This window comes from Bubalus bubalis, chromosome 14 (assembly GCF_019923935.1).
Source record: "Bubalus bubalis isolate 160015118507 breed Murrah chromosome 14, NDDB_SH_1, whole genome shotgun sequence".
Taxonomy (NCBI): domain Eukaryota; kingdom Metazoa; phylum Chordata; class Mammalia; order Artiodactyla; family Bovidae; genus Bubalus; species Bubalus bubalis.
The window spans coordinates 50132510-50151665 of NC_059170.1; positions in this window are offsets into that span (position 1 = coordinate 50132510).

The following is a 19156-nucleotide window of genomic DNA, read 5'->3' on the forward strand; positions in this document are numbered from 1 at the left end:
TATATATATATAATTAAATCACCTGGCTGTACACTTGAAATTAACAACACTGTACATCAATTATACTCTAATATGAAATTAAAACTATAAAATTTTGGCTTTTCTCACTTACAACCAAAGGCCTCTTACATGATACATTATAACATCAATATTGATCTGCTTCTCGAAAGGTTCCCCTCCCCTGCCTCTGGTTAATTCCTTCTCAACACAGTCACCACCCTGGCCATCCTTGTTTTACCACCTGCGTCACTTGAATCTTTGGTCATTTTAGTTATGAGTGTGTTCATCTCCCTATTCCCAAACTAAATAAACAAAGGCTCCTCAAGCTTCTGTCCCCTTCCCCTCTACTCTTGCCAATTACATTTTCGTGCCTCCTACTTTGCACCGAATCTACAGCACACTCTGGCTCCCTCTTGCCTTCCTCTTCTCCCATGAGCATTGCAAACCATGCGCACTTGCTCATTTTGTGCTGCTGCTCTGCAGACCTGGCATCAGCAACCATCTGGTCTTGAATCGCACACTTCTCTCGAGGCTATTCCTCTTGGTTTTTCTTGCTCTAACACAGAGAAACGTGACCTGTAGAAGTGGTACCCGGATCTAAAGGTACTAAGGATCTAAATAAAGCTCTACTCTTTTCCAGCCTTCCTCTCACCCCATAGAAATGCAACTCGCCTCTGCCTGCTCTCCTAGTACCCTGTGAAGGGAGGCTGACTCACAGCATGAAATAACTGGAGCTGAGGGACTTCTCTGGTGGTCCAGTGGTTAAGAATCTGCCTTCCAATGCAGGGGCTATAGGTCTGATGTCTAGTTGGGTAACTGAGATTCCACATGCCATGGGGCAACTAAACCCAAGCGCCATAACTAGAGGGAAGCCTGCACGCAGCAACATAAAAGATCCCTTGTGACACAACCAAGAACTGATGAAGCCATAAACAAATAAATAAAAAGAAATAATTGGAATTGAGGTGGTAATAGGTGAGCTATTTCACTATTTTGATAACTCTCAAACATGGATTAGAGTGGAAGGCTTTGGTGGGGAGCAGGCATGGGGTGGAAGGAAAAGTAGAGAGATATTATTGAGGATCTAAGCATTTCTACAACATGTTTTTACTTCCCCTTTCACATTAACCAGTGCTTGATGGTGCGTTTCAAGGTACCACAGCATGGGCACCACGTGATCACCAACCTTTAGTTCATCAATATTTCATAAATGAAATGTGTTCTCAGTGTTTCAGAGAATTTCCACTTCTAAAGTGAGTCTCTTTCTTCCTCATGTTAGGAAGGACTGACCCAAGGAAGAAGCATCTTTGAAATGTGAAGGTGGTTTCTATTCCTTACAGCACCAGAAGGAAATGAAAACCTGAGTCCTGCCCTCAAACACTCATAGGTTCATTAAACAATACAAGAACACTTGAAAAGTTCATTATAAGCTCGAAGCAAGAATGTGGAACGTGTCACAAGTAGTAAGTTATTAAGTGATGCAGACAACACTTTCCACGGGAGATCAGAGGCGGGGGAGCTTTCTTTGTGTGTGAATAACCAATGGAGGCCTCCTTGGTTGGGGGACAGGTCTGGTGGTGCTGCTGGTCTGGGAGTTGAAGTTGAACGGGAGTCTTAGATGAAAAGTAAGAATTATGGAGGAAAAGAGAGAGAGAGAGATGCATGGTGCAAAGGAAGCTCAAGAGCCTTCGAGGTCCTGAGCTTGGGGTCAGGATCAGGCTAACAGTGCATGGGGGCTCCTGGTGGGGACAGTAGACAATGCTTGCTTGCCTTCCATCATACTACACACATACCCAGGCCATCGATGGCAACCTTTGTGTTTAAGCATTTCTCATTTGATATTTTCAAAACAGCATCAAAAAGACATTATGGGGAAAAGTGGAACAGAATCGGACTTTGTTACCCTTGTGTTATGGTTTTTAGTAATGCTATATATTCACCTTTTTTGGAGGGTGGGGGTGGACACCACCAGTGGCGAGGCCCTCCAGAGGTCTAATATTAGCAGCCTCTCAGGAGAAAATTAAGTTGGGACCATGTTTTATAAGACTTGGATTCCCAGTGAGGCAGCCAGACTCCACATGTCTTGATATGCAGAGGGTCCAAGCACAATGACTACTTCAAATTCTCTGCATCTCTGAGTTACTCATTGAGCCAAATCCAGGATTTCAGATCCTTTGTTGCACGGTGCACGTTTTCAGGGCTACACGCATGAGAGGTTTCCTCATGGGAGTGATCACGTATCTTGGTTTCATTGACAAGTTGATTGGCATTGGTTCAAAGACAGGACGTCCCCTTGAATGCAAAGCCGTTCTTACTGAATATTCCCTAAAACAACCAAGGAGGTTTATTGCTTTTATTAACTTGATGGTCTGGAAACAACCTTCTCATCCTTCCGTGTTAGTCAGATCCTACTTTGCTGATGTCACCTGTCCCTACCCTGTGCTTGGGACAGTGAAGATCTGGTCATAAGATAATGTGAGTCCCCTACACACAAACAAGTTCTATTCTGAGAGCACATTCGTAAGTCCAGTTTGTTCATAAATCCAACAAAGTTAGCCTAGGCATCCAACTGACACAGTCAGCTATATAGCCCTGTACTGTAATAGGTTTATCATACTTTGTATACAAATAATACATAAAAAACAAACACGAAAATATTTTTAATCTTACAGTACAGTACCTTGAAAAGTACGTTGTACAGTACAACAGCTGACATCCAGGAGCTGGCATCGAGTGGACAGGCAAGAAGAGTTACTGACTGGAGGAGGGAGAGGAGGTGGGAGATGGTAGAGCTGAAGGGTCATCAGCAATAGGAAACAGAGGGCGAGATGCAGTTTCACTAATGCCTGACATTGATAGAATTGGTTCTGGTTCCCCACTGGAACCAGATGCATGTCTGTATCTTCGAAAAGTTTGAAACTTAAAGGTTCATATGTAGGGAACTTACTGTATTGTGAAATGAGTGCCTGAATGAATAAATGAACAGTTAAGGAGGATTTGTGCTGAGACAAAGTATCCCAAAATTGGCATTGAGAGGGAGGGTGGGATAGATAATTCCTAGGTCTCTTCCAACTCCAAGAACTCTGCTTAGACTGGTGAAGGGCTCGGAGAGGGCATTCATTCCTCTAATAGATCTCAAGAAAGACTCTTCAGTCCCTTCCCCAGAGATCTAGAAAGATCCCACTGCCCTTCTCCAAGCCTCAGGGAAGAAAGTTCTTTCTAGTGGCCGACTCAGCTCCCTCAGACTGCATTGAATTGATTCTGCCTGTCTTGTTCTTCGGTGGAACAGCTCTTCTTAGGGGTCAAGGTGAAACGATTGCTAAGGCCAGCCTGGGATGAAAAGTCTTGGTGGGAGGAGGAGAGGCCATTATAGAAACATGGTTCAAGGAGATGAGGAGCTGAAGGAGGCAGACAGGAGCCCCAGGGATTCACTCAGAAGGAGTAATTATAGCGAACAGCACAGGTCTCCAGCCAGCATCTCTGCTTAGGCACGGCCCTGAACGAAGGGGGACTGCTTCAATTATCTGGGCATCTTGATGGATGGGCCCTGCACATGCTCCAGGGAAGAGGGGAGGAAACGAGCCACAGATTAATCACTCAGGCCATCGCTGGACAGAGGGCGTTTAGCTAAGCCTGTGGGAGCCAGAGGGACAACCAGTCCACAAAGGCAGAGAAGAAAACTGAAAGTCATCAGGCCAGGCTGGGGAAAAAAGAAGTCAAGTGAATGCGGAGACCCATCTTTTTCTGGCTGATTTGCACAGAGGTAGTAACAATGAAGCCACATTGGTGGGAGTGGATGGTGGGGTTCAGGCCTGGGAGGCCCTCAGCCTTACATGTGGCTGGGGCCTTAAAGAGAACCTCAGACCAGAGAAGGTGAGTCTCACAATCATGAGAAGGGGGATGTCATAAACTGGGGTGAGGAAACAAGATGAGAAGTAGTGAAAGCAGCCTCCCAAAGGGGCCACTGCCAGCTGGTCCTAGGAGTCCAGCAAGTCTCACAAGTGGAATCTCAGTCCTTCTCTGCCCCTGGATTATTGTGTTCAGGTGTGCGTGTGTGTGCGTGTGTGCATGTATGTGTGTAATTTCCTGTTTTGGGGGCTTTGCTATGAGGCAAGCAGAATCTTACTTCTCCAACCAGGGATCGAACCTATGCCCCTGCACTGGGAGCATGGAGTCTTTTAAGCATTGGACCGCCCTGGGTCTGTGTTTAAATAAGGAGAATTCTTTTTCCTTGACAAATGTTTGTGTATGTCCAGCATTTAACAGATGCTATTCATAAGTGTCTGTTGAATGAGTGAATGATAACAGCTAACATTCATGGCTCAACACAACATTGAAGGCAGGAGGCGAAGGGGACGACAGAGGATGAGATGGTTGGGTGGCATCACCCACTCGATGGACATGAGTTTGAGCAAGCTCCAGGAGTTGGTGATGGACAGGGAAGCCTGGCGTGCTGCAGCCCATGGGGTTGCAAAGAGTCAGGCACGACTGTGCGACTGAACTGAACTGAACATTCATTGTGCTTCTCCTGCCTCTCAGTGCTTTACAGGAATGATTTCATTTAATCCACCTAATCATTATATAACTTTTTTTGGTCCCTCTTTTATGGATGAAAAGAAAAAAAAAAAAAAAACTGTGGCTCAAATAAGTGAAGTGACTTGTACAGCTACTAAGGGACATATGTGTGCAGTGGAAAGCAAGAAGGGCCAGAAAGAAGAAAGAAAAGAGAGGCATGGAGGGAGGATGGTCTTAAGAAGAGGCTGTGAGAGGCTCAGAGAATTTCTTTTGAAAATCATCTGACTCAACAGAAACGTGCCTGGCACACGGATCCACTTGCATTCCTCTTTACCACCTGGTGTGGAGTCCTGTGAAGAGTCATGAAAATTAGGCCAGCCTCACATGGCCCTGAAAGAAAATAAATGGCAGGGCAGGATTTTAAATGAACATCAAAAACACACTAGAGCAAACCTAACACTTCAAGCTGCTGACCTGGGGGCCTTTGGCCAGCTTGGAGACAATGGGATGGACAGATTCTGGGTGCTCGTTGTCCGGGTTGCTGACTATGGAGAACTGATCCTGTGACCAACAGGTTTCATTCAGAAGAACAGCAACCAAAACCTTTGAGGGACTGGAGGGTAACATGAATAGGAAAATAAATGACCTCACAGAAGGGCACACCAATTGTCCTGCCTCAGCTTCAGGGAAGAGAGACACAGTTTTGGCTCTGAGCTCCCTAGCAGCCCAAGTAATAAGTGAAACCATCAGTTACAGAAGCCATGGTGCTCCCAGGACAAAAACAAACCCATGGTTTAGAGAAAGCATGGCTCTGATGCTGAAACCTCAGGGTTGTTTTTTTAAAAAAATAATTCTTCAAGTTCTACAGTGCTTTAAAATTTTCAGAAGTTTCACACACATGATTTTCTATAATCCCATAATAACCCCTCCTTCTTAATCCTCTACCCCTATAATGCCTCTCCCCTGCTTTCCTCTCTCCACTGGAGACCACTAGTTTATTCTCCATTACCTGTGAGTCTGCTTTTTTTGTTTTATTCATTAGTTTGTTGTATTTATAAGATTACACATGTGAGGTCATCTGGTATTTATCTTTCTCTGTCTGATTCATCACTTATCATAATACCCTCCAAGTCCATCCATGTTGCTGCAAAGGGCATTATGTCATTCTTTTTTGTGGATGAGTAATATTCCATTGTATATATGTACTACATCTTCTTTATCCACCGATCTGTTGGTGGTTACGTAGGTTGCTTTCATGTCTTGACTGCTATTGTAAATAGTGCTGCAGTGGACGCTGGGTACGTTTGGGGTGGGGGTTGGGGGTACATATCCAACATATCCAGGAGTGGAATTTCTGGGTCATATGGTAGTTTTTAATTTTTTTGAGATATCTCCATACCGTTTTCCATAGTGGCTATACCAATTTACATTCTCTCCAACAGTGTACAAGGGTTCCCTTTTCTCCACATCTTTGCCAATATTTGTTACTTGCTGAGGGCTTCCCTGGTGGCTCAGCAGTAAAGAATCCACCTGCAATGCAGGAGCCACAGGAGATATGGGTTTGATCCCTGGTTTGGGAAGAGCCCCTGGAGGAGGGCATGGCAACCCACTCCAGTATTCTTGCCTGGAGAATCCCATGGACAGAGGAGCCTGGAGGGCTACAGTCCTTGGGGACGCAAAGAGTCGGACACAACTGAAGCGACTTGGCACACACACACGTTTTTTGATGTTGGCCATTCTGTCAGGTGTGAGGGGATATCTCATTGTGAAACCTCAGAGAATTTTGTCTTGCCAACATCCTCAACAGCATCTTGTAATGTCACAACCAGAAGATTTCATGTTTATGTCTTTGGTCTCCGTGCTGACCAGTTCAGATCTGCAGTAGCAGCCACAGCAAAATCCTCTGAAGACAGGAACCCAAAGGCATCCTGAGACCCCACTGGAACAGAAAGGGCCTTTACGGCTACGACCGCTCCTGCCACTTTCTCCAAGCCAAAGCCCAGAATGAGAGGAGCCGTAGTGGGCATCAAAACGCCATCCAGAAAGGTCTTGTTCCCAATGGGCTGAGTCGCCTGGCCCTGCCCAGGGACAAGAAAGATCCAGTCACCTGGGAGAAATCCCTGAGCAGACCAAAGAAAAACCCGGGGAGAGAACAGACAGAAATGGCAACACTCTTCAAAGGTGTTAGAAGGTGCAAACCAAAGGAAAGCAGCCTCCACAAGGGGCTGTCCCCCCCATCTCCTTTCTGGAAGACACCAGGAGGAGACAGGCAATCCCTCAGAACTGGTCCAAGGTCACATTTCAGCTCACATGTTCATGGCTGCTGTGCACAGACCTACAGATGCTGAAGATCAGATTTTGACTCTGGTTCATTTCAACTCTGGTCCAATTAAGACGGGCTGAACCTTTTGTATGTGCCCAAGATTTCTGCGTGAGCCACATGGAGCAGCTCAGTTCATCCACTCGAACAGCCCTGAAGTGGGTGGTTTTATTATTCACATTTTCAGGTTAGGAAACTGAGGCTCCAAGGGGACAGAGCTGAGAAACACACCTTTGGGTTGTATCCGCGGCTGGGGATCGTATGTGCTGCTGGGGACTGTGCCCGCTGTCAGGGGTCCTATCCACTGTTGGGGATCGCATTCATGGAATTCCTGCTGTTGTGGGTCTGGTACAGAGTGGTCAAGTCTCTCCATTTCCCAGGCTGGTGAAGGCTGGCTGGCCGTGAGCCCTTTTTGTATAACTCTCCCAATTCAAACAAAAGAAGACTTGGCAAGCCACAAAGCTCCCCACCACCTCCCCAAAACTAGACCACTCGACCATGAAAATGTCCTCGATGACCATGCTGAAGGAAGTGGCTGTTCCCCTCACCTCCCCTCTGTCCTCTTTCCCTCCAGCCCAGTATTTGTGAAGAATTCAGTGTCCCGTCCCCAGGCACGAGAGGTTCAAAGATGAGGTAACAGTCTCCGTGTTCAAGGGCTCACACTTCATTGAGGAGAAAAGCAGTTGGGGTTCCCATGGTGGCAGGAAGGGTGAGCTCAGAGACGATGGGTCTGTGCGGGGGGGCATGGTGCCAGAGTAGGGGGAGACAAAGAGAAGCTCTCCCCTGCCTGGGACAACGCAACGACCTATAACGTCCCTCCCAGGAGGGGCTGGGCTTGCAGTGACTCACTCCACTTCCATGGCCAAGGGATGGCTCCCGTCTGTGGTGCTGGACTCATGCAAGAAACACGAAGCTTGTGGTTCGTGGCTCCCAGAGATCAGTTCAATCAAGCACGTGTTTTCTGCAGCTGTGGTGCAGTACTGCTTGGAGCAGCAGAAAAACAGAAGTCACTTAAAAGTCCGACACAACATGTGGACTATTACCATCGTACTTCCATTTTCTGGAATGTTAATCTGTCGTTCTAAGTGATCCCTGTTAAGACTACTCATCTAAAATTCTTCTGGCAAAATGTTAAGTTAGAAAAGGAGCACACAAAACTGTATCGAGAATAAAACTTCTATAGTCACCTCCTCCCCTTATCCCCTCCCCTTATCCGAGGAGGATGCATCCCAAGACTCCAGTGGGTGCCTGGAATAGTACCAAGCCCTGTATATATAACCAAGCTTTTCCTTTCAATACCTGTTGATTTTTAAAAATGCACAATATGAAAGTTGTAAGTGAAATTTTATTTGGGGCAAGATGAGAACTACAGCCCAGGAGATAGCGCCTTAGACAGCTCTGAGAAACTGCTCCAAAGAGGCAGGAGGGAAGGCCAGTGTCTATGGGATTTTGGTGAAGGGGGAGTACATGCAATCAAACACAGATTTTTGCAGGTTTCTGCTGGTCTCGTGAGGCCAGTCAGGAGGGGCAGATGTCACCATGAAGGATTTTAGCACTTTTCTAAATATGAGGAGATGCAAGAATTGGGCTCATAAAATTGGCTCCTGAAAATAAACTATCCAAAGACCTGTTCTGCCAGTTTCCCCAGAGCACAGAGGGCCTCATTGCTTGAGCTCTTTTCAGGGGGTACTGAAAGTCAGCAGCTGCAGTAGCACATGATTTAATCTTCATAGAGGGAGATGGCAAGTGCCCATGGCAACTACCAATCTGTAGTTGACATATTTAGGATAACGCTCAGTTTACAAGTCAGGCAGAGTAAGCAATGCACAACAATAACTAATAATATAGAATAATCATAGCAGTACACTGTAATCAAAGTTATTTACATCTGGTCTCTCTCTCAAAATGTATTATATAAATGTAATGCCTTTGCCATCGTAACGAAGCACTTAGGTCATCACCCTCTGTGGCCGTGACTTTTGCAGTTTGAGGTGCGACAGCAAAACTAGCATGCATTTTTTTTTCTTTCTTCACAATTTCACAGGTAGAAGGTTTGTTCTTACTGTAGATCTTAGCAAGCCCAGCATACGATCTCTTTTCCTTTCCTTATTAAGTGGAGAACTTTCACCTTTTCACTTAAGGAAGGACCTTACAGCTTCTCAATGGCACATCCGAACGGCTGGCATCACTGCCCTCGTGCTTTGGGGCCGATATGAAGTATAATTAGGGCCGCCTGAGCACAAGCACTGTGGTCCTGTCACGGCAGATCTGACAACTCAGTGGCTCCAAGGAGGCCAACAGGCAGATGTGCTGGACAAAAGGATGCTGCAGATTGCGGACAGAAGGTTTCATCCCGCCTCTCCAACAGTGTGCAATTTAAAACCTACTGTTTATTTCTGGAATTTTCCACTTAGTATTTTCAGACTGTGGTTGAATACACATATTTGAAACCACAGATGAGAGGAGGGAATGACTGAACTGTGTCTTATATTAGCATTTGCATTTTTAAAAGGGTAAGTAGAATTCAAGACGATACTTGCAACCCAATGTTCATTGCAGCATTATTTACTATAGCCGAGTAGTATATGGCTCTCATAGTATATGGCATATACGTACCACATCTTTATCCATTCATCTGTTAATGAACACTGTCAGTCGATCAACAGATGAATGGGTAAAGAAGAGGTGGTACATATATACAACGGAATGTTACTCAGCCATAAAACAGAATGAAACCATGCCACTTGCAGCAAAGAGCATGGACCTAGAGATTATTATACTAAAGTAAGTCAGAGAGAGAAAGACAAACATATAATATCACTTATATGTGGAATCTAAAATACAACACAGATGAACTTATCTACAAAACAGAATCAGGCTCACAGAGAACAGACTTGTGGTTGCCAAGGGGAGCGGATAGGGGAACAGACTGGGAGTTTAGGATTAACAGACACGGTACTACGAAATGGATAAACAACAAGGTCCTGCTGTGTGACACAGGGAGATATTAACATATTAAGAATACTGTGACAAACCATAATGCAAAAGAATATAAAAAGAATATATATAAATATTTACACGTGTATGTATGTATAACTGAGTCACTGCCATACAGCAGAAATTAACACACTGTAAGTCAATTATACTTCAATAAAATTTTTTTTAAAGGGTAAGTAGGAAATACTCTTTTCTGACCCTTTTACTTTTTTTTCGTTCTTATATTGCTTTCTTTGGGCTTCCCAGGTGGCTCAGTGGTAAAGAACCTATCTACCAATGCAGGAGATGGTTTGAACCATGAATCCGAAAGATCCCTTGGAGGAGGAAACAGCAACGCACTCCAGCATTCTTGCTGGGAAAATCCCACGGACAGAGGAGCCTGGCAGGCTAGTCCATGGGGTCACAGAAAAGTCGGACACGACTTAGCAACTAAACAACAACAACTGCTTTCTTTAGAAACACTCCTGATATTGGTCAGCAGTTCTTAGGTGAGATCACGGTGGGGGTGGAGTGCTTCCTCTGTCTCTGTTTCCTAAGTGTTCTGTAATGTGGTATGTTCAGTGACTGTGACTGCACACGTGTGCCTGTGGGCGTGTGTGTCGAGCAGCACACACCCCCTCCTCACATACCCTAAGGGGAGAGGAAGGGGGTGGGAGGGACTTAGCAAAGCCTGGTTGCCCATCGGGAAAGCCATCTGGGGTCACAGGCAGGGGCACGTGTGTCCCAGGTAGCTTGCTAGCGCTGTCCTTAGCGACCCTGCCTGCACTGTGGGCTGATGTCCCCCAAACTGGAATTTTCTCCCTACAGAGACAGCTTTGAGGGCCACATAGGAGGTAACCCCCTAGCAGGGAGCATTCCAGTTCCCCAGACCCTGCTGGGAGCACAGAAGGCAAGTCCCAATCCTGCAGCCCCCAAGTGTCCACTGGAAGCTCCTGCAGCCCCAGCCACAGGGCCCCGCTCCTGCAGGGAGAAGCGGAGATCTCCTGAAGGCAGCGCTCTGCCTGCTGGCCAACCCCTGGCTGAGTTTCTGGGCTCTGGGATATTCCTGCTCACGAAATAGAGGAAAACAACAGAATGGGAAAGACCAGAGATCTCTTCAAGAAAATTAGAGATACCAAGGGAACATTTCATGCAAAGAGGGGCTTGATAAAGGACAGAAATGGTATGGACCTAACAGAAGCAGAAGATATTAAGAAGAGGTGGCAAGAATACACAGAAGAACTGTACAAAAAAGATCTTCATGACCAAGATGATCACGATGGTGTGATCACTGACCTAGAGCCAGACATCCTGAAATGAGAAGTCAAGTGGGCCTTACTATGAACAAAGCTAGTGGAGGTGATGGAATTCCAGTTGAGTTATTTCAAATCCTGACAGATGATGCTGTGAAAGTACTGCACTCAATATGCCAGCAAATTTGGAAAACTCAGCAGTGGCCACGGGACTGGAAAAGGTCAGTCTTCATTCCAATCCCAAAGAAAGGCAATGCCAAAGAATGCTCAAACTACTGCACAATTACACTCATCTCACACACTAGTAAAGTAATGCTCAAAATTCTCCAAGCTGGGCTGCAGCAATACGTGAACCGTGAACTTCCAGATGTTCAAGCTTGTTTTAGAAAAGGCAGAGGAACCAGAGATCAAATTGCCAACATCCGCTGGATCATTGAAAAAGCAAGAGAGTTCCAGAAAAACATCTATTTCTGCTTTACTGACTATGCCAAAGCCTTTGACTGTGTGGATCACAATAAACTGTAGAAAATTCTGAAAGAGATGGGACTACCAGACCACCTGACCTACCTCTTGAGAAACCTATATGCAGGTCAGGAAGCAACAGTTAGAAGTGGACATGGAACAACAGACTGGTTCCAAATAGGAAAAGGAGTATGTCAAGGCTGTATATTGTCACCCTGCTTATTTAACTTATATGCAGAGTACATCATGAGAAATGCTGGGCTGGAAGAAGCACAAGCTGGAATCAAGATTGCTGGAAGAAATATCAATAACCTCAGATATGCAGATGACACCACCCTTATGGCAGAAAGTGAAGAGGAACTAAAAAGCCTCTTGATGAAAGTGAAAGAGGAGAGTGAAAAAGTTGGCTTCAAGCTCAACATTCAGAAAACAAAGATCATGGCATCCCATCACTTCATGGGAAATAGATGGGGAAACAGTGTCAGACTTTATTTTGGGGGGCTCCAAAATCACTGCAGATGGTGATTGCAGCCATGAAATTAAAAGACGCTTACTCCTTGGAAGGAGGGTTATGACAAACCTAGATAGCATATTCAAAAGCAGAGACATTACTTTGCCAACAAAGGTCCGTCTAGTCAAGGCTATGGTTTTTCCAGTAGTCATGTATGAATGTGAGAGTTGGACTGTGAAGAAAGCTGAGTGCCAAAGAATTGATGCTTTTGAACTGTGGTGTTGGAGAAGACTCTTGAGAGTCCCTTGGACTGCAAGGAGATCCAACCAGTCCATTCTAAAGGAGATCAGTCCTGGGTGTTCATTGGAGGGAATGATGCTAAAGCTGAAACTCCAGTACTTTGGCCACCTCATGTGAAGAGTTGACTCACTGGAAAAGACTCATGCTGGGAGGGATTGGGGGCAGGAGGAGAAGGGGACGACAGAGGATGAGATGGCTGGATGGCATCACCGACTCAATGGACGTGAGTTTGAGTGAACTCTGGGAGTTGGTGATGGACAGGGAGGCCTGGTGTGCTGCAATTCATGGGGTCGCAAAGAGTTGGACATGGCTGAGCGACTGAACTGAAGTGAACTGGATACAATGCTTGGGAGGCCCAGAGAAGGCTTGGCTCCCAGAGGCTCCCTGTCTGCTGGCAGCCCTGGGGGCACAGGTGGGTAGGGAGAGTCTGCAGCCCTCTGTTTCAGCGTGGGCAGGCAGTTCTGGAAGGAGAATGAAGGATTCCAGCCTCCAGTTCTGCCTGGAGAACTGGCTGAATGGAGCCAAGAGTCTGGCTGAGGGATGCTGCGCTGAGGCCCTGGGGCCCCGGCCAACTCCCCTTCCATCTCCTCTCTCCCCTCACCCCTCTTCTCCCCCTCAGGGACTCTCAGTGGCTCCCACACGGGGTCTCTGTGCTCCGATGCCGTGTTTGCCTCCCCCTCGGGCCCTTGTGTCTGGCTGATGATCAGCCTCTGACACCTTGTCTACTTTCTGTAGTTGCTTTTTTTATACCAGCACCATGAGCTGGGGTCCCTCCTCCAGCCCCGCATCCATCCCTCCTCAGAGCAAGGCCTCTCTGGGTGGAGAAGGCACAAAATGAGGAGGAGGGAGGGGATGGAATGAGAGACAGAGAGAGGGCAGAGGAAGAAAGGAGAACAATGCTGCATCTGTGGAAGGAAACATCCTTCTGGGCCCAGGACTTGGCTTCCAGCATCACAGCCCCTGGGAGTCAGGCAGAAATAAGGTCTCAGGGCGAGGGGAAGAGGGAGGAACGTCCTCCACCAAGTGCACCCTGAGTCTGGGACCCGTGGGGTTCCTGACCAGCGCACGCACTTGCAGGAGGAGCTGTGGGAGGGCGAGGGGTCACCACGGGGGCTGACACGCCCAGCCCAGGAGATGCGGAGGCCAGGCTGCTGAAGCAAACAGGCAGTGTGTGTTATTCTTACCGCAGACCAGAACTATGTTCCCTGTTGAAATGCTTGGCTCCACAGCTGCCGAAAATCCCCTGGTACTTGGAGACAAATGATGCAAGTCAGGCGGGGCTGACGGCCTGCTCTGGGGCCAGGCAAGAGCTGACTGATGTGGGCTCTGTCCCCAGCTCATCCATCACACCGCAGGGGACTCCCGAGGGGCTGCTGGGCTCTCACACAATGGTGTTTACATTTGAACATGGTTGTGAAACTTCCAGAAAAAAGGAGAGGGGTGGTGGGGCTCACCGCACTGGGCAATTGGGCTGCTGGCCTGGGCAGGGGAAGACGGGCTTCAGGACCCCCGCTCGTGAGCTGAGCCAAGTCCCAGAGGACGGGCAGGGAATGAGGGACAGTCCCCAATGCCTGATGCAGCAATCCCTCCCTCGGGAGAGAGGAGGATGGCCCCCTAAGTGGTTCCACAGGCCTGTCCTTCGGGGGTGTCCACTGGGGCCTCACCCCACCCCACCCTCAGAACTTATGTGGATTCAGTCAAACGCACCTGATGACAGGACCTGCTTTCTTGTTTTTTCCTCACAGATGAGATGGCTTTGCCCTGCACGGGCTGGGCTGATGCGGAAGTAGGGGGAAGGCCCAGAGCAGGGAGAGGAGCACTTGGGCCCATCCCCCCACCCAAAGCTGGGAGGAAAGTGCAGCCGCAGAGGCCCCCGGGGGGAGCTCTCTGCTGCGGCAGCTGCCAAGCCTGGCTAAAGAAGCCTGAGCACCTGTTTAATCTCGGGAAGAAGACTGTGAGTGGGGCTGTTTGCTCTAACACGCCCCATTAAATATTCCTGGAATCCAAACGCAAAAGGAAAAAATAGACCTCTTTGAAGTTCCAGGCAAAGGGAGAGCTGGGGGGAGCAAGGGGTGGGGGGTGTCAGTCCAGGTACAGCTGGGCACTCTGGAAGGGGAGGCTGCCTCCCCTGGTGGCATGGGGCTTGGCCAGCCAGGGCTCCAGGGCTGGGTCAGGGTATCACGCAGCTCCTCCCCTGCCCTCTAACTGGGTGTGTCTGGGCACCAGTTGGTCCTTGGATTTGTAGGAAGTGGGGGGAGAAGGGTGGTGTCTCAGGGTGCAGCTGTGCATACGCCAGAGGAGGAAGAAGCGCCTGGGGCCAGGGTGGGTCTGGGTGGCTGACCTCCTGAGAGTTCAGGCTGCCCTGGGTCTCTGGCAAAGCAAGCAGGCACCTGATCCTAGCAAGATGCTCATTGCTGCAAATGCTGTGGAGGCATCAACTCATTTCATCCTCACAATAAACCCACAATGGGGGGTCATTATCGCCCCCATATTACAGATGGGAAAACCGAGGCATGGAGAGAGAAGTGGCTTTTCCAAGACATGCAGCAAGGAAGTGGCAAAGCCAGGATTTGAACCCACAGCCTGGCTCTGAACCACAGAACGCTCCATGGCCTCTCTTTTTATCTTGTTTTAAAAGTTTCTGGTTTGTATTAGAGTATAGGGTTTCCCTGGCAGCTCAGTTGGTAAAGAATCTGCCTGCAATGCAGGAGACCCCAATTCAACTCCTGGGTCAGAAGGATCCCCTGGAGAAGGGATAGGCTATCCACTCCAATATTCTTGGGCATTCCTGGTAGCTCAGACACTAAAGAATCTGCCTGCTGGAGACCTGGGTTCTATCCCTGAAGATCCCCTGAAGAAGGGAATGGCAACCCACTCCAGTACTCTTGCCAGGAGAATCCCCATGGACAGAGGAGCCTGGCAGGCTGCAGTCCACGGGGTCGCAAAGAGTTGCACATGACTGAGCGACTAAACACAGGCCACACTCCACCCAAGAGGTGTCTGGCAGACCAGGCCCTGCCCACTGCTGGCTCCTCCCAGCCTGGGAGTCTCCCCAAAGTCTCTGACTGGCTGTCTCTTGGGGTCAGAGCCCTCTGGCCCACCTGGACACCCCTGCCCAGTGTGGGGCCTGCATCCCATGTGGCTCCTCACCTCTGGAAGCAAGAAAGCTTCACAAAGCCTGCTGGCCATTAAGAGTGAACATAGGAAAGGTGTCCAGGGCCTCCTCCCCTGCCCAGGCCAACACCAGGACTTACAGCAATCCATGAATGCCCAATGCCTTCCGTTTCTTTAAGGGGCTGTGAAGGCAGCCTCGGGCTCTATTGCCCCCAAGCATGAGGCCCAGGGGCTGGGGGTGACTGCTTCGCTTGCCTCCCTGGGGACCAACACCACCTGCCACACATCCTTGAGGACGTTTCCTTTCACTGGAACCCTGGGACAAAGCCACCTTGATCCAAACTCATCCTCAGCATCTGCAGAAAACATCCAGATGACTGCACTTTCTGCGATACGGCCTCCTGCTCTCCAAGTGACTCATCCAGCCTCCTCACAGTTACCAAGAATATCCTCCCAGAATACAAGTCAGATTAAGTCTCTCTCCTGATTAAAATGCTTTAGAATCTGCCCGAGGGATAGAGCTCCAATGTCCCAGGATGTCACCTGAGGCCTTCCTCAGCCTGGCCCAGCCTACGGCCTCTGCCTACATGATCCAGTCCAGGCAGAGGCCATTACTGTGTTCAGGAATTGGTTAAGCTGGTTTCCCAGCGCAGTGACTCCTCGGCCTGGTATCCAGCTCCTATTCATCCCTCACAGCCCCACTCCAGTATCTCCTTCCAGGCCTACTCTCAGGCCCCTCTCCCCAGGGCAAAAACAACAAAAAAGCAACAACAGGAATGACAACAAAGCAGCATAACCTGCAGCGCGCACCTCCATCACATCCTTTCAAACCCGTGTTCTCCCCACTGTGCCACGCCACCCCATTACAATGAGCTGCTTAAGAGAAGGTGGCTTCCTCTTTATATTTCCAGCCCCCGGTACCAACAATGCTGTTCCGGTGCGAGTATTTAGGAGAGACAAGTATACTGAGCCAGTAATACCCATTAACCCACCAGTGCCTGCACTTTCTTAGTCAGCAGAAAAAGCCTTTGGAGAGCTGGATTACTGCCTGTGGGAGCTCTGATGCCACAGGATGGAGGTCTGTACCCTGGGAGAGTCTCACCCAAGAAGACCAGAGAGGCAGGCCTGGGGTTTGGGACCCCTGATGGGTCTTAAGGTGCCTGAGGAGCTTGAGAGCTTTGCACATGAGTGAAAACCAAGCTTTTTCAGCCCCATGGCTTTCCCCAGGCCAACCCTGCCCCACAGGAACCCATTCTATCTCTGGACGCATCTACCTTAGAAGTATCTCCTGTTGAGGCTCAGTCACTGTCCCCAACCCCCACCTCGACTGAGCAGAAAACAGCCCCCAGCCGCCCTGCTCAGTCCATCACAGGTCAGTCTAGCTCATCCCATCCCACCTCCATCCTTCTCCAGGGACAGGATCCTCCCCTTCCTGCTGCCTTCACCCCAGACCCCGCTGGTCTGCCCAGCTGGAAGCACTGAAGGGACCCAGGAAATACAGGCACTGAAACCAAACTGATCTGAGTCTAAATTCTGACTTAACCAAGTTTCAATGTTCTCATCCACAAAATGTGGGAACCAGCTCTCCCTGGGGTAAGTCTGGAAAGCAGAGATAATGCATGTAGAATCTCCATGAGCAAACAGTAGGTGCTCAATACATGGTATCTCTAGGGTGCAGTGGCCCCCATGCTTTTCCCTTCATGTTGGTGAACACAGCTGACAGTGATGAGCTGATGGGCCCTTGCCCAGTAGCAGCTCATAAGCAGTAGCCTGTGATGGGTACATCTGGGTCACCTGTGAGCCATGACATCCACGGGATGACACACAGAATGGGGAGTAGCCTGAGTAGTGGGGGTCCAACACCATTTTTGTAAAAAATAATTTAAAATAAATAAAGTTCCATTATGGAGAACAGTAGGAATATTCCTTTAAAAAGTAAAAGTAGAGCTACCACATGATCCTGCACTCCCCTTCCTGGGCATATATCTAGAGAAAACCATAATTTGAAAAGACACATACAACCCAAAGTTCATAGCCAAGACACAGAAGCAAGCTAAATGTCCATCAACAGAGGAATGGATAAAGAAGATGTGGTACATACAAATAATGGAATACTACTCAGCCATAACAACAAAGGTCCATCTAGTCAAAGCTATGGTTTTTCCAGTAGTCATGTATGGATGTAAGAGATGGACTATAAAGAAAGCTGAGCACTGAAGAATTGATGCTTTTGAACTGTGGTGTTGAAGAAGATTCTTGAGAATCCCTTGGACTGCAAGGAGATCCAACCAGTCCATCCTAAAGGAAATCAGTTCTGAATATTCATTGTAAGGACTGATGCTGAAGCAGAAGCTCCAATACTTTGGCCACCTGATGCAAAGAACTGACTCACTGGAAAAGACCCTGATGCTGGGAAAGATCGAGGGCAAGAGAAGATGGGTGCAACAGAGGATGAGATGGTTGGATGGCATCTCTGACTCAATGGACACGAGTTTGAGCAAACTCCTGGAGATAGTGACAGGGAAGCCTAGAGTGCTTCAGTTCAAGGGGTCGCAAAGAATCGGACACGACTTAGCAACTGAACAACAAGAATAACAACTCAGCCATAAAAAAGGATGAAATAATGTCATCTGCAGCAACATGGACCTGAAGTAAGTCAGAAAAAGACAGCTAAGTGCCATATAATATAACTTATATGTGGTATCTAAAATATGACACAAATGAACTTATCTGTGAAGCAGAAACAGACTCACAGACGTAGAGAACAGACTTATGGTTACCAAAGGGGAAAGGTGGGGGGGATAAATTAAAATTTGGGATTAACATACACACACACACACACACACACACACACACACACACACACACTCCTATATATAAAATAGACAACCAACAAGGAGAGGGAACTCTACCCAATATGCAGTAATCATCTAGGTGTTGTGTGTTAGTTGCTCAGCTGTGTTCAATTCTTTGTGATCCCATGGACTGTAGCTCACCAAGATCCTCTGTCCATGGAACTCTCCAGGCAAGAATACTGGAGTGGGTAGCCATTCCCTTCTCCAGGGGATCTTCCCAACCCAGGCATTGAACCTGGGTCTCCCATATAGCAGGCAGGCAGATTCTTTACCATCTGAGCCACCAGGAAGCCCAATCATCTACATGGGAAAAGAATCTGAAAAAGAACATATATGTGCATTTATGTATAATTGAATCACTGTGTTGTACACCTGAAGCTAACACAACAATGTAAATCAACTATTTACAAACATTCAAATATAAAAAATACTCAAAATAAAATAAAAATTCAATTAAAAAAGAAAAAACTAAAGTTATACATATAAATGAACATACCCAGGAACCATGTAGAAGGATCGATTTCAAAATAGGAACAGTCGTGGGGCTACAGGAGTTTTCTTTATGTTTGTTATATATTTATCTACTTTTCTTCCTGCACAACAAGCATGCATTGAGCAACAGTGAGGGAAAAAAATTAAACCACATGTGGTGGAAATCTGCAGGCAATATGGGCGTTAAAGTCAAAGCACCATCTGGGATTTGCGTGTCAGAGAACCGTGGTTTACAACTGCAAATGCCAGGGCCTCCACGTGGAAGGAATTAGGGTAGCCAAGCAGGTCCCCACCCTAGGAAAGCCCCGGGTGGGGAAAGGCGAATGCCACTCCCAAACCAGAGGTTTCTCCTCGGCTACCACTTAATAGAGGGGTTTCATATATTTAACAGCATGTGCACTTAAAATAAATGCTCCAT